Below are 14,077 nucleotides of genomic sequence, written 5' to 3' on the forward strand. Positions count from 1 at the left end.
TCCCTATGGTAGTGTTTTCCAGAATGGGGCATGACTATCACTGGTGGCTCTAGGGATAATTTTAGTGGCATATAACCAAATGTTTTTCAACATAAGATTAACATATTTATTTCAATGGGGATTCAAAAATATAACTTGCATTCTAAACCCACGATTTCATGGCTGTTATTGCTTAGGACAAACTTCATGAGGTCGATACTCAATTGACTACCTAAAGCTTGGGGCCTCTTGCTCAAGTCAAACTTGCCAAGTATCCTGAAAATCCCTCTACATCTTTCTCTAAACAACTCTCCTGCCTGAAATGACCTTCTTACCCCCGGCTTTGGAAAATTCTACATACCCTTCAAAGTCCCAGTTGAATCCCCGCTCAGCAAAGTGGCCTTATAATTAGGGTAGGAGATTGACATGGTGGTTAAAAACTAAGGCTTATCAAACGTAAATTTTGGACTTTGGGTGATAATGATGTATCAATGTAGGTCCACTAATTGTAACAAATGCACCACTCTGGTGTTAGATGTTGATAGAGGAAGTTGTGTGTTGGCACAGGAGGCATATGGAAACACTGCATCTTTGCTCGATTTTGCTGTGAACTTAAAAATGCTCTAAAAAATTAAGTCTATTAAAAAAAAAAGCCAAGGGGGTTCCCCGGTGGCCTAGTGGTTAGGATTCTGGGCTTTCACTGCAGGGGCCGGGTTCAATCGCTGGTTGGGGAACTGAGATACTGCAAGCTCCACAGCTTGGCCAAAAAAAAAAAAAAAAAAGTCAAGCCAAGGCTTAGAAATTCGATCTAGCTGTATGACTTTAGGCAAGTTACTTAACTTCTCTGAACCTAAACTTCCTCATCTGTTGGATAGGAATAATAGTGCCTACCCTTAGAGGACTGTGGTGAGAATTTAATGTTATCACGCATATAAAAGTACTCAGTAAATGTCTGGCATACAGTAAGCCTTCCTAAAAGTTACCTGTTATTTTCATGAGAGTGGGGAGCCGCAAATATGAGAGGGCTTTCCCTACTTATTTTAATTATTCATTTTTGTACGCCTTTCACATAGTAGATGCTTAGGAAAAGCTGGTTGGTTGTTGGAGGCCTTGCTGCCTTTGGGAGGGATTATTTTCATCCACATCTCCACACCTCCTTATTCAGTGAGCAGCAACAACATGCTGGCGGATAATGGGTGTCCACACCACAGTCCCACGCTGTCCTGAGGATTCAGAGCGGCTGGAAGAAGCCCCGGCGACTGCTCCGCCGCCGCCATGGCAACTTCAGCCCCATTCCTGGAACCCAGCTCGGGAGGAGCAGGGTATCGAAAGTCAGTCTCCCCAAGGGCGCCTCTCCCAAGGTCTCCAGGGCCTGGTCCCCCGCCCCAGCGCTGAGGAGTCTCCGGGTCCAGGCAGGCGCTGCTCCCTGCGGCCACACGGTGGCGGCGTAGAGTCAAGCTCCGCGCCCCACCTGGGAAGCGCTAATGAGGCACAGCCCCAAAGGTTGGGCCTCCTGCTCCCCACCCTTGCCAGGACAGGTCACGGTATCCAGGCGAGAGAGCCGTTGGGCCTAATCTCACCTCACCTCAATACCTCCAACTGGACCCTCGATTCCCGATACTAGGCCGGGCATTCCCAGCTCACTTGACTCGCCCTCCACCCCCGACAATCGTTCCCGGGGCCACCCCGCCCCGCCGCCAGTCCCGCGCAGCACACCTGGCGGGTACCGGGCCAGCCCTTGCTCAGATTCAGGCTCGAGCCCGCCGGACCCAGACCGAGCGTCTCGTCCCACTCCCAAGTGCGCCGGCCCGGAGGGAAGGAGGTGGGCGTGCGCTCGAGCTTTGTGGTCCTCACTGCCCCGACCTCCGGCCCTCTCCATTCTCTGCTTCCGCTTCCGGGCCTGCATCTTCTCCAAACTTCTCTGAACGCCGCGAACCCCCTTCCCAACACTTCGAATGCAGGTCCCAAGGGCTGATAATATAGTCAGGGATTGACCTGTAGAGGGGTCCCCTTACAGGCACTGAGAGGTAAACAAGCTAAGCGCGGGCACGTGCCAGGGCGGGGCTTTGGGGCGGGGCATCAGAGGGGCGGGGCCTCGGCGCTTGAGTTGCCGCGGGCAGAGGAGGTACCCGAAGCGCGCGCGGAGTGCCGGGAGTGCAAACTAAGCGGAAATGGGGCGGGGGGAGACGCAGAGCTGGGGGCGGGGCGGGCACTGGGGGTGGTTTGAGGGAGCGCAGGGCCGACTAGACTTGGGAGCTGAATGGGCTGGCCGTGGGGTTGGGCCTGGACTGGGGACCCAAAAAACGAGAAGGGCCTGAGTGGGGAGGGGAAGAGGAGGCAGGAACCCCGCCCACTTTCTAGGTTGGGTTCTTGGAACTAGTCAGGAAATCCTGGGACTCAATCTTGGGGCTTGATCTTCTGTAGGCGATGGTTTTTATAGAGAGCGCTGATAGGGTGCCCATTTCCCCCACATTCCGGGAACTGCCCAGGCTTGTCCCCCAAGAGTTTGGGGGCTCAGCAGCTTCCCCCCTCCACACGCTGCGGGGCGGGTCCCACCCTGAGAGCCCGGCAAGGCCCTTTGGTCCCTCCAGAGCCCCCCCCATCTTCAGTTTCAACAAGATTCGGGGAGTGGGGAAGTCTTGGGGGCCACAGACCACATACATCTAGAAAGATCTTTAGGTCCCAGGACCTTCTCTTGCCCCTGCCCTCTTCTCTGCTCCAGCAAACCTTACTCTCCTTAGCAGAGGTATTAGAAGGGTCCGCATGGGGAGAAAGGGAGCAATTTCTACTGGCTCCCTTCTATTGCAGTCTGCGAAACAGGACGTGGGCGCAGGGGGGAGCCTTCGAGGGCTGAAGATGGGGTGCCCTGTTTACCCTTCCTGCCCAGCCTAGTGGCTGGCAGGAGCTCAACCGGCTCAGCGATAGGACTTAGGTGCGCAGAATCTTGGGGTCCTTCGTTTGTCTGGTGCTCTGTTCCACCGTGGGCCTGGGAAACACACGGGAAACCCTACCTGCCTGTTTTTTACCCCCCTTTCAGTGTTTTTCTTTTATGTAAAAGTAATTCATGAGTCTTTTTTTTTAATTAAAACCTTACAAAAATATGGATTTGAAAAATGAAAAACACTCATCTTCACTGGTGAGATAGCTGCGGTTTTTCTTATTTGTAGCATACTATATATATGTATATATAAAGGGGGTCACACCACATATTGTTTTGCAACTTGCTGTATACTATGGACATTTTTTCGTGTCATTATTTATAGAGATACCCCATTTTTTTTTTTTTTTTTTTTTTTTTTTATGCGTTACGCGGGCCTCTCACTGTTGTGGCCTCTCCCGTTGCGGAGGACAGGCTCCGGACGCGCAGGCTCAGCGGCCATGGCTCACGGGCCCAGCCGCTCCGCGGCATGTGGGATCTTCCCAGACCGGGGCACGAACCCGTGTCCCCTGCATCGGCAGGCGGACTCTCAACCACTGCGCCACCAGGGAAGCCCGAGATACCCCATTTTTAAGGAGTTCATAATATTCCAGAATACGGGTACCCCATAATTCATTTGATCTTCTACTGATAAACATTTAATCCTACGCCTGTGTTTATAATGATCTTTATGTTGTTTTATTTTTACAAGTATGTACTTACTGTAAAATTTTAAAATACTGATAAAGGCAAAAAATATGGATAAAGACAAAATAAAGTTCACCATATTCCTCCTATCTACATGTAACTAACTCCTTTATTTTGTAAGCTACATTTTATGGAATGCTTGCTATATGCCAGATACCATGCTAAGTCATTCACGGAACAGCAATCTGAGGTTTGGAGAAATGTCTCCAGTGAGGCTTCCCCAAGGTCACACAGCTAGAAAGTGGCAGAGCCAGGACCTGGACCCAACTTTATCTGATTCCAAAGCTTTGCTGGCATCTTCCTGTTAACATGCGGGTGTCTTTCCTTCCAATCTTTTTTTTTTTTATTTCCAGGCCACGGGACAAAAATACTCACATGTAAATATGCACTGCTCTTCCTCCTTCCCAGGCTTAGGAGCCTTTGTAAGGAGGGCAGAGGGAGAGAAATAGACCTATAAGCAAAAGAGTGGAGAGACCTGGAGGAATTTCCGCCCAGTCCCAATCAGGAAAAGCTGCTTCTGAGAGAAGGGAGGGGAGTGAGGGAGCTGGCAGAGTTTGGGTGGTCAGGAATTTGGAAAAAAAGAAAGAAGGAAGAGGTTTGGGGAGCTGTTGTAATGGTGTGGAACTTTGAGGAAGAGAGATTTAGGAGGATTCTGAAAGGATGTCTTGCCCTGAGCTGTGCCGTGTAATCCCTTTGCAGTGTCCTCCAGAGACCTTTGGTAAAGACTTTTGTTTCCTGTCAGTGCTTTTTGGAGTTGGATCGATTTCTTTTGGCAAAGAGAGAGCAAATAAAAGACCAGCTTTCTTCAGGTTCACATGCATTTTTTGTATTTCTTCTTTTATGAAAATGAAATAGCCTCTCTGCCTTTGCTCACTCAGTACCCTCCCCCTAGAATGCCCTGCCTTTCCCATGTCCTTCTCCATTTCCCTCATCCTCCAAGGTCCACCTCTCTCCACCTCTTTCCCCTCCTTCTGTTGGCCCTAGCTCTATGCAAGTCCTTCATTATACCCCAAATCAGGGCAGATGACTGGCCCCCTACTGATAGGCCATATTGAGTAGGAATTTTGCCAGCACCGGAATCTCTTTGATTACAAGAAACTGTGCTGGTTTGTTGGTTTTAGAAATCTCTTTGTGTCAAGTGGAGTACTCTTGCACCAGTTATAGTTCCCCGGGGAAGACTCTAAACACTTCTACCCATTTCCTCTTGGTATCTGAGTAGTCAAGGAAGACACAATGCAGTCAAGCACCGGATGGAACAACGCTTTACTCACATAGAGAAGAGACAGCAGGATCAGCTTCGGTAGTGGGTGTTGGTCCCTCATTGCCGGGGTATCTCTCCCAGTGATCAACACAGGGCACTTCACTTATGCTCACCCTTCTTGTGCCATAGTGGAAGGACCCTATCCCCTCCAAGAGGAGGACAGATAATAACCATGGGGTTGGCTAGATGCCATATGACCGACATGCTTTAAGCAGAGACAAAAGAGTACTCATGACACCTGAAACAAGGAAAGATACTCCCACACAAGGTGATAAATCCAGCACAGGCTGTGTGGGCTCTTTATCTCTTGGTTAGGAAGTGTTCCAGGCTCAGGGCCCATTCTTACATAATTGAGTAAGGGTCAAAAAACTGCAGGCATGAGACTGTCTTTCTCAACAGTTGGCCATCATGACTCGTTTCCCTCTTTGTTTTGGCTGCTAAGAAGCTCAGAACTATTCTATTTCTGGATCTGTATTTTCTCTTTGTCCCAATTTTCTTAATTATTTACTTTAAGCCTTAAAAAATGTTTTATTATGGAATATTTCAAACACATGAAAGTAGAGAGAATGTAATAAACTGTTATGCACCTGTAACCCATCCTCAATAATTACCAACATTTTGCCAATCCTGTTTCATTTACCTCCCCACTTTTCCCTCCCTCTGAAGTATTATAAAGCAAATCCCAGATATCATATCATTTCACTGGAATTATTTCAGCATATATCTTTAAAAGATAGGGCTTTTTCAAATATAACTACAATGCCACTATCATACCTAACAAAATTAATACAAATTCCCTAAAATCATTTAATACCTAGTTCATGTTCAAATTTCTTTAATAGTTGGTTTGTTCCAGTAAGAACTCAAATAAGGCTCACACATTTCATTTGGTTGATAGGTGTCATAAGTAACTTTTCATCTATAACAGTTTCACTTTTCTTCTTTTTTCATGCTATTTATTTGTAAAGGAAACCAGAGCATTTGCCCTGTAAAGGTTTCCACATCCCAGAAGATTTGGCTGATTGCTTCCTGATGATGTAGTTTAACTTGTTCTTCTGTCTGTTGTATTTCCATTAAACTGAAAGTTAGATCTAGAGCTTGATTAGATTCAGGTTTAATGTCTTTAGCAAGAATACCTTACTGGCGATGGTGCTGTCTACTTATTATTATGTCTCATCTAGCGGCACATATTAGTTTAAATATTTTTACTGATTGATCTATGGTTTCAGGGCTCTTGGCCTGCTCTTTTCATTATAGAATTCCCCATCAACCTTTTATCTGTTGGTTTTAGCATCTGCTGATGATCCGTTATTTCATTAGGTGTTGCAAAATGGGGACCGGGCCCTGGCAGTGAAAGCGCCAAGTCCTGGACTGCCAGGGAATTCCCCATGACTTTCTAATTCTGTCATTCTTTTTTTTTTTTTGGCCATGCCCAGCAGCATGTGGGATCTTAGTTCCCTGACAAGGGATAGAACCCGAGCCCCCTGCAATGGAAGCACGGAGTCACAACCATTGGACCACCAGGGAAGTCCCTTTGTCATTCTTTTTGCATTCATTAGCTGGAATTCTTCCATAAAGAACAACTTTTCAATAAAAATTATTTTTAAAAATAAAATTAAATTACAAAAATAATTTAAAAATAAAACTTAAATGAGTGCTTCCCCGGTGGCGCAGTGGTTGAGAGTCTGCCTGCCGATGCAGGGGACACGGGTTCGTGCCCCGGTCTGGGAAGATCCCACGTGCCATGGAGCGGCTGGGCCCGTGAGCCATGGCCGCTGGGCCTGCGAATCTGGAGCCTGTGCTCCACGGTGGGAGAGGCCACAACAGTGAGAGGCCCGCGTACCGCAAAAAAAAAAAAAAAAAAAAAACTTAAATGAAAAAATAAAAGAATAACTTTTCCTCATTCATTATTTGATTTTCCTGAAATAGTTTGTACAAAGAAAGACAGGATGAATGCTTGATTCCTTTAATGTATTTTTATAAGTTGCCTGAACTCCTTTGTGGAACAAGGTGTTAAAAAAAAAAAAAGGGCAAGCAGAGTAGTGGAATGGAAAGAGCACAGGCCTTGGACTCAGACAGAATCCTGATTCCATCACTTCTTACCTGTGTAACCTTGGGCCATCCATCTGAGCCTCAGTTTCCTTAACTGCAAGTTGGGGGCCAATATCCTCAACTTCCCCAAACTTTCAGTAGAATCATTTCCAGGCCTAGATCAAGCAATTCCTTGTACAGGAAGTAAAATACAGTCATTGTGGAAAATTTAGAGGATGCAGATAAACACAAAGAATATAGAAGCTTTGTGAAAAGCATCTAGCGTATGCTTGGCCTATAGTCGGTATTTCTGACAACTCCAGCTTGGCTCTTGGGCTGCCCTGTGTTAGAATCCTTCTGGAAGAGAGTAACTTTAGCCAGCAGAGACTCCAGCCTCAGTCCAAGAAAATCCTAGTAAGAGTCAGAGAGGGTGTTTTGGGGAGAGAGCAGGAGGTCTTATGTCAAGAGCTAGTGAACTGAAGTTAGACCTACCACAAGCTTGCAGTGAGATCCTGGGAGAGTCACTTAACCTCCCAAGCAACAGTTTCTCACGTGTAAGATAGAGGTTGTCAAGGCTGACTTGCCAGAGTCGTTGGGAGAGCCACTTGAGATGTTGATGTGGAGATGCCCACCTTGGAGGCAAAAATTGGGCAGTGCTCAGCAAATAGGGGTTAGCTTGATCTGTCTGGGAACTCCCTTTCTGAGCGCCCATCAAGTGTAAAGTTACAAGTGTCTCTTATCACTGAAGGGCTGTGTGAGGGCTGGCTTGGAGCCCAGGCTCCAAGTGCTGTGTGAATTGGGTAACCTCTTCCTCTCTGGGGCTTGGATTCTTCCATCTGTGAGATGACCAGATTAGGGGTCCAAATCTAAATGCCCCCAGGAGCAGACAGGTAGCAAGTGAATGAAGTGGGGGAGTCAGTGAGATAGTAGTGGGTGGTGGAGACTGTGGTGACCTGATGAGCTTGCTTTATCTGAGAGAGGCTGCCACTCCATTCTGCTGATGGCCACAAAACTGGAATGTGAGCACAGGTGGCCTTTATAAAAAAAAAAAAGTTATTTATTTATTTTTGGCTGCGTTGGGTCTTCCTTGCTGCATGTGAGCTTTCTCTAGTTGCGGTGAGCGGGGGCTACTCTTCATTGCGGTGCGTGGGCTTCTCATTGTGGTGACTTCTCTTGTTGCGGAACATGGGCTCTAGGCATGCGGGCTTCAGTAGTTGCGGCATGCGAGCTCAGTAGTTGTGGCGCACGGGCTTTGTTGCTCCGCGGCATCTGGGATCTTCCCGGACCAGAGATCAAACCTGTGTCCCCTGCATTGGCAGGCAGATTCTTAACCACTGCGCAACCAGGGAAGTCCCTTGCCTGACTTTTAAAGAGGCTGGAAAGCTGTATTTAAAATTTTCTTCTTCCTTTTTTTTTTTTTAAATACCTTCTTTTTACAAAACGTCTGTCCAGGGCTGACTTTCAATAGATCCCAGCGAGGGAGCTGCTCTGTTATGAAGGAAACCCTGACCCAGAAGCAGGTCATCTATGAATGGTTTAGCACCAGGTTCCCCACCAACGTGTGCTGTGTGACAGGTGAGGGGGCTGCTGCCTTTCTGGCCGCGCCCCATGTCCCAGGACCAAGGGGTCTTCCAACCCGACCCCGGTCCTGAGGGGCTGTGGAATGCACTGTGCTGTATTTTTAATTTTAAATTAAAGTGATGGCAAGTTACTTGAGATATTCAGCAGCCTGTATGGACTAAACAAAATGTAAAGTAGGGTTAAGAACATGGATTCTAAAGTAAGGGAAGTTCATGCACCAGCTTTACCACTTAATTAATTGTATGTCCTTGAGCAAGTCATTTAGCTTCTCTGTGCCTCACTTTTCTTATCTATAAAATGGGGGTAATTATTGCACCTACCTCACGTGATTGTTGTGAGGATCACATAAGCAAGGACAGGACTAGGGTGAGGTTAACATAATGAGGTTAATGAGGAATCATCTTGGGTGCAAAATTTAAGGGGGTGCCAAAAAAACTCAACAATCAAGATATATTTTCAAAAGTTAAAAGTAATGCAAAAAAAAAAAATCCATGATGACCAAAATAGCAACATTTTAAGTGAAGACAGGATATGACCTTGCACTTGTGTGGCTTGGCCTTAACTCACCTCACCCTAATCCTGCGTCTGTGGGGTCCTGGCTTTATTCTTAAAATAGGATGGTACACAAGGAGAACACCCATCCTACCTCCAGGCCCAGTGGTTCACGGGTAAGAGAGAGAAAGCATTTGACTTTGTTCACTGCCGTATCACCAGCACCTACAATGGTGCCTCACACATGGTAGGATCTTAATAAATATTTGTTGAATGGGAAAAAGTTGGGATGATACATGTCCAACCTTAGAACAGTGCCTGGCACCAAGTAGGTGCTCAATAAAAAATAATGATGATTATGATTGAGAAGATAATGATGTCATTGTGGGTCCTATTCTGTCTTTTTTTTTTTTTTTTTTTTTTTTTTTTGCGGTACGCGGGCCTCTCACTGTTATGGCCTCTCCCATTGCGGAGCACAGGCTCTGGACGCACAGGCTCAGCGGCCATGGCTCACGGGCCCAGCTGCTCTGCGGCATGTGGGATCTTCCCGGACCGGGGCACGAACCCGTGTCCCCTGCATCGGCAGGAGGACTCTCAACCACTGTGCCACCAGGGAAGCCCCCCTATTCTGTCTTTAAGCCAATGGTGAACCTAGTGTGTTTGACACCCAAAATGTGTGTTTTTTTCCAAGTTATCAAATTTTATTTTTCTTGAATTTCTTCTTAGATTTTCTGGTAATGTAAAAAAAATGTTTTAAAATTTTTATTTTTATTGGAGTATAGTTGATTTACAATGTTGTGTTAGTTTCAGGTGTATAGCAAAGTGATTCAGTTATACATATACATATATTAATTCTTTTTAAGATTCTTTTCTCATATAGGTTATCACAGAATACTGAGTAGAGTTCCCTACTGCTATACAGTAGGTTCTTTTTAGTTACCTATCTTATATATAGTAGTGTGTGTAGAAAAGATCATTTTTTAATCCCAACATGACAAGAATTATCTTCAATAATAATCATGAAATAAAACAAATAATAATAATGGCAGAAAAGCAACAGAGACAGTAAAAACTTGCTTTTATTGAACTTCATATATATACTCAGACCAATAAAATTTTTTAAATAAAATAAAAATTATAGTACAAATGGGAAAAAAGTAAAGGACTAATAGTTTATGGTTATATTAATGTATTTTTTTAACAAAAAGGTACATACACACACACATGAAGAAATGCCTCTAAAAGAGGCAAATTGGCAGGTTCAGAGAATGACTTGCACAGAGAATGACAGAACTACAGTAACAGTTTTACAATCACTGTGCTATCGCCGTTGATTTCAAATCTGCTGTTTAAACGCAGGGACATGCGGACATGAATGCCCCTGATGTGAGCTCCAGTGATGCTGACCTGCTATGAGCTCTCAAACTGAAGGTATATGTTGGCGCCAGTTGTGTAACTGGGAGTTCTTCAAATTAGCTTCCATGTAGAATATGTTATTTATTAAAGGTTAGGTGATAAAATGTACTAATTAGAAGTATATATATATCTCATAGTAATCGCGGCAATTATTTAGAACTTAGACCAAGAAAGATCTCTTCAGGACAGAGGATTTTATCACCAACGACATTGTTTAGAATTGCCAGGGCACAGTGATAAAAAAAGCAGACCCACCCAGTTTCATTAATGTTTTAAACTTCTCTACAGACAATGCATGCCTTATTTCTTGCACATGGAGGACTGGCCACCACCCTTAACTGATTCACCTCTGCCCCAGGTCATCAGTTTCCTATCTCTGGATGAGACAGTCCCAAAGGCCCTTCCAAAGATGACATTGCACTACTTTCTAATTGTGGGTTTGCAAGCTATTTCAAGCGATGTGACCCTGGGTAAGTCAGGTTATTTCTCCAAGTCTCAGTTTCCTCATCTGTGAAATGGGAACAATAACCCCAAGCCATGCCTTACCCCATAAGGGCTCCATGAGGTAGTGTGGGAGAAGACTTTTTGTAAAGAAGGAGGCACTGCATACAAGTGGCAGGAACACAGGTGGCAGGCCTTGATGACAAAGGTGATGATGTTCCTCTGAAGTCATAAATAAGTTGTTCCTAGATTGAGGATCTGGGTTAGGGGAAGGGGAACCAGCGGGTGCTGGACTTTGCAAATCACTGACAGTGACTTTTTTCTTCCAGGAAAAGTCTTGATCCTCTTGGCCAAAAGCAGGGGGCTGATCACAATGACCCCAGTTCCTCTGCTGCTGTATTACAACCCAGCTGGATGGAGCACTTCCCTTCCAGGGGAAGGTGGCTGAGGCAGAAGCAGGGTGTGAGAAACTACTGATGCCAGCTGGCTCTTGTCCTCAGAAGCACTCTGAAATTAGTTTACCTGCTTGTTTAGCCAAAGAGAATGTAAGTTCCTAGAGCAGGGGTTAACAAATTTTTTTTCTGAAGAGCCAGCTAGTAAACATTTTAGGCTTTCTCAGCCATATGGTCTCTGTTGCAACTACTCGACTCTGCTGTTGTAGTGTGAAAGCAGCCCTAGACCATACGTAAACGGAGCGTGGCTGTGCTCCAATAAAACTTTATTTATGGATACTGAAATCTGAATTTCATATAATTTTTGCACATTATGAAATATTCTTCAATTATTTAAAGATGTAAAAGCCACTCTTAGCTCATAGGCACATAAAAAGAGGCCAGATTTGGCCCACAGGCCGTTCATACTTTATCCACCCTTATTCTAGAGGGCAGAGACCCTCTCTGTGTATTCCTTTGCTGTGTCCACAGTGCCCAGAACAGTGCCTGGCACATAGCTGTCCATAAGGATCTGTTGATGACCAACTGCTTCCTCTTCTGCCCCTCTACCTCCAATTCCATTCCCATCTCTTGCTGCGACTATATCCACCTCTACTTCCAGCTCCCATTCTCTGTAACCAGCAGCAACAAGCTTCTGTTGCCCCCACCCGGTCCCGGTCTCCAGGTCAGTGGAGGAGCCCACTAGCTAGTTCTCCAGTGGCCCTGGGACTGTCCCATCTGGATGCTCCCATTTTTCCTCTTCTTCTCTGACTACCCTATCTTTGGCCTCATTCTTCTTTTTTTTTTCAGCATCCAAAATCTTTTTAATAACAAGGCAGGATCTGGGCCTGGTTTTTGTAGTGGCAACTGGCCTGTCAGCCTCTGGTGCGCTTGAACTTCCAGCCCTTGGAACGTAGGGTTTGGTGTTCCTGAGGTCTTGCCGAGATGCCTGTACACCTCTTGGCCTTTACCAGAGAGTAGGCCAGCGCCACAGCCCTTGGGAGTGTCCAGGGCCAGTTGGTCAAAGGTGAGGACCTTGCCCCAGGCCTTGGGGATGTGGCTCCGGGGGCAGTGCACACACTTTCAGTTCGGGCACCTACTGGGCATGCACATGATCAGTTTTAGTCCCTATAACCACACCTGTTTTGCCTTCCCCTCCAGGAAGCGTCACCTTCCGGATCATCTGGGAAAGGGATAGAGGCCACCAGTTGGTGCAACTCACGAACAACCTCTTCAGCACAACTTGATTGAAGGAGTTGGTTGGTCAGGCCAGAAACCTGTACAGCTTGACCAACAGCCTTAGGTAGCTGTCCTAGCGCTTGGCCTCATTCTTTTTTTATTTTTATTTTTGGGCCATGCCACGCAGCTTGCAGGATCTTAGTCCCTGACCAGGGATCGAACCCATACCCCCTGCAGTGGAAGCACGGAGTCCTAACCACTGGACCACTAAGGAATTCCCTTGGCCTCATTTTTTTTTTTTTTTTTGAGTAGGTAACATTTTTTTCTAGTATTTATTTATTTATCATGTATTTTTTTCTGGCTGAGTCGGGTCTTGGTTGCAGCATGTGGGATCTTTCATTCCGGCGCACAGGATTCTCTCTAGTTTTGGTGAGCGAGCAGGCTCCAGAGCACGCGGGCTCAGTAGTTGCAGTGGGCGGTCTCTCTAGTTGTGGCATGCAGGCTCCAGAGCACGCAGGCTTCACAGTTGTGGCACGTGGGCTCTCCAGTTGTTGCGCCGTGGGCTCAGTGGTTGCAGCACGTGGGCGTAGTTGCCCCGTGGCATGTGGGATCTTAATTCCCCGATCAGGGATCGAACCCGCGTTCCCTGCACTGGAAGGCGGATTTTTTACCACTGGACCACCAGGGAAGTCCCCACACAAGCATATTTTGAAGGCTTGCCACAGCTGTAGCAAGTGAGATAGCAGTAAACAAAATAAAGTCCTACCTCATGGAGCTTTGTTCTAGTGAGAGAAACAAACAATAAACAAACAGATAAATATACAATATGATCCCTGGTAGAGAGGCATGCCATGAAAAAAAGATAACATAAGATGATACCGTCGATGGGGAGCTATCTTAGGTAGGGTCAGTCCTCTCCAAAGAGGTGACATTTGAGCAGAGGTGCGAATGAAGTGAGGGAGCAAACTCTGAGAGCTAAAGAAAGAAATGTTCCAGGTGGAGGGCACAGCAGGAGCAAAGCCTGAGGTGGGAGTGTATGTGGCATGTCAGTGAGCAGGCAGCAAGACTGGTGGCAGGGGGGCAGTGAGTGAGTGGTAGGAGAGGAGGGGGCAGGGGGAGTAGGGGGCCAGGTCCTGCGGGACTTTGCAGGCCCAGCAAAGTCCTTGGATTTTGTTTTAAGTGTGATGGGGGAGCTACAGGAGGGTTTCAAGCACCTCCATCCCTCAGACCTGGATGGGGCAGACAAGAGAATCCACTCCCTTACTTGTTCACTACTACCCACCTCTGCATACTGAGTACCCGTGAAGCCCCTTCTGGGCTGACAGTGTAGTGAAGTGAATAAGAGCACTGGATTTTGAGTCTGAGAGAATTGGGTTCCCAGCCTAGCTGTAATACTTACTAGCTGTTGGACCATGGGCAATCACATCACTCCTGAGCCTCAGTTTTCTCATCTGGAAAATGGGGACAATAATTTCTGTCTCATGGTGTTGTTGGGGCGACTGGATGAGCTCTTGCCTCTAAAACACACAGTGCCAGGCAGGTCACATAGCTCTCTCTCAATCAGCTGTCATAGTTGATGATGATGATTACTATTTAAATGCTGAGCCAAGTTCTGGCATTTTGTAATCACTTGTTAAAGGG

At 46.3% G+C, this 14,077-nt stretch overlaps 1 pseudogene; it reads right to left on the reverse strand.

The window, feature by feature from the left end:
- Positions 1 to 12,081: 12,081 nt before the first annotated feature.
- LOC136122265 (large ribosomal subunit protein eL18 pseudogene) lies at positions 12,082 to 13,850 on the reverse strand (annotated as a pseudogene).
- Between the last annotated feature and the right edge of the window lie 227 nt (positions 13,851 to 14,077).

The sequence above is a fragment of the Phocoena phocoena genome, chromosome 1 (genome assembly GCF_963924675.1).
Source record: "Phocoena phocoena chromosome 1, mPhoPho1.1, whole genome shotgun sequence".
Lineage (NCBI taxonomy): Eukaryota > Metazoa > Chordata > Mammalia > Artiodactyla > Phocoenidae > Phocoena > Phocoena phocoena.